The following is a 2,151-nucleotide window of genomic DNA, read 5'->3' as shown; positions in this document are numbered from 1 at the left end:
CAGGCAGGGCCAGCAGAGGTCCCCCCCATGGCCTCCTCCCCCATCCTCCAGCCCCCTCACCCCTTACTTACCAGCACTGGAGCCCAGGTCCAGCTCTCTGTGGCTGGGAAGCTGCCTGCCCCACATGGGCAGGTAGCGCGCTTCAGCACCAGGTCGAGGGCCAGCCATTGAGATGCTCTGGCTGCTACCAGAGCGCCTCTGTGGAGGACCCAGCTCCCAGTTGCCTCAGGGTGTGGGACCATGCCCTGCCCCACTTGTTTTCTCTGCATTTTTTTTTGACCCCTGAATATCCAGGGGTCTAATTTGGCCCCCACGCTGCAAATTTGCAGGACAGGGAACGTTTTCTTGTTCCTGCAAGTGCCTCTTGCGGCATCTCAAATGTCTTTGAGATGCTGCAAGATGCATGTGCGCTCTTATCTGGACGCACCCTATGAGTTTAAAGAAATTTCAGATGCCCTCCCTCTAGTGCCTCTTAGCTCCTCATGTTAGTTGAGCTTTAGTCATAAATGTTGTGTCTTTTTTTATATGTTATTCTTCAAAGGGTCACTTGAATATTTTGGTTCATATATGCTTCAGCACATATCTGTATAGTCCAGTATCTAAGCAAAAATAATTTTCTGGATTAGAACACATACATAGTGAACATATTTGGAACATCAGTCATTTTGTTTGAGATGTGCCTAAAGCTAGGTTTCATTTCAGTTTAGAAGCACAAGCCCACATAAGATGTATGCTTGAGCCATTTCCAAGGAGCACTCACTATATGCCAAGCCAGCCACATCATAACTGTCACAACCTAAATGTGATGTAAATGGCTACTTAGCACTCTAACTTGCCATAGGCATGCATATAATTGTTCTTTCAATTTGTGGTATACTTAAAAGTTTTATTGTATACTTTCCAATGGCCAATTTGAGCAGCTATTCCAAGGCACATGGTTTGGTTTGGCTACCTAGTGAAGGCTTTATTTTCCATCTAGACATGACCCTTCACAGTTGGACTTGTAAAGATAAACCTTATATCCTAAGATAGGGCAAGTGTCCTGGCATTTCCAATGTGAGCATCTCCTCAAAATAGTCTATGACTTCAGCAATTGTAACTGCACCCTCATGCTTTTGAGGTTATATCTAAAGAGACACTGAATATTTCAGAAGCCCTTGAAATTTTAATTAAGAAAGGCAAACAAGCACAGCAGTCATCATGACTAATGAAATAGGTATATCTCACAACCAGCTGTGTTTTAGAGCCTCAGAGCAATATTGATTCATTATATGTATATATGGCCACTTTTTTTTCCAAAAGACTGAAAGAATTCATTAAAAAGTGTAAACAAATAAAATATAGGAAAATATAGGAAAGGATGTGAACATTTTGTAGGAAAAATAACAGCAAGAAGTAACATGACAAAAAAGAATTTTTTTAACCTTCCCCAGAAAGAGCTCAGGGCTGTGATTCTTCTTTACTGTCACTGATAGAAGCATTTAAGCCCCCACAGTGTTCATTTGGGTGCATAAACCTATGTTTTGCTCCTCTAGGAGATAATTTATGCACCCATGCTTATATAGGGATTTATATCACTGAATGCAAGAGTCAACGTTCCAGACTACTATTAAGCTCCAGTGGAGGGCAGGGTTCCAAACTCCTCTCTCATCTTTCCACACTTCCTATTGATTGGTTTCTGCACCCTGCTTAGCATGCTGGCCTTAGTACCTTTATTTAGTAAGGTCTGTCTTTTGAGAATTGAGGTAGTACAAGCAACTGTGTACAAGTGCAACATAAGAAAGATTGGTGTAGGCACAAACATATACACAATCCATCTTTACATATTGTATGCATTCTTTGTATGTCTTGTATTCTTTGTGTGTCTGCCACTCTAAAAGTGACATAAAGAATCTATTTTAATATGCTTCTGCCATTCTTTGGTTCTGTATAGCTTCTTGTACCATCTTCTTTGCATCCTTTGTCAGTCATTCAGAAATCTTCTTTCTTCTGCTATCCAAGATGGAGAGTTCTCTATGTGGCATAATCTTCTTGAGCAAAAAGACATGAATTCTAATAAGAAAACAGACAGGAAAACAAATTTTATTTGGCCTAAACAAGTCTTCCAGAACTTTTAAAAAAGGCAGGCCTCTGTTTCTTGTGGGGGGGGGG

The 2,151-nt window shown here is 41.2% G+C and overlaps 1 long non-coding RNA gene across 1 annotated transcript in view; it reads right to left on the bottom strand.

Annotated features, from left to right (window-relative positions):
- Positions 1 to 1,586: 1,586 nt before the first annotated feature.
- LOC102385078 overlaps positions 1,587 to 2,151 on the bottom strand; it is a 57,294-nt gene continuing 56,729 nt past the window's right edge. Inside the window, exon 3 of the long non-coding RNA XR_322922.1 lies at positions 1,587 to 2,052. This is a non-coding gene — a long non-coding RNA (uncharacterized LOC102385078). The remainder of the gene's footprint in view (positions 2,053 to 2,151) is intronic.

Source organism: Alligator sinensis, unplaced genomic scaffold, assembly GCF_000455745.1.
Source record: "Alligator sinensis unplaced genomic scaffold, ASM45574v1 scaffold297_1, whole genome shotgun sequence".
Classification (NCBI taxonomy): domain Eukaryota; kingdom Metazoa; phylum Chordata; order Crocodylia; family Alligatoridae; genus Alligator; species Alligator sinensis.
This window is presented reverse-complemented; position numbering and strand designations above follow the sequence as displayed.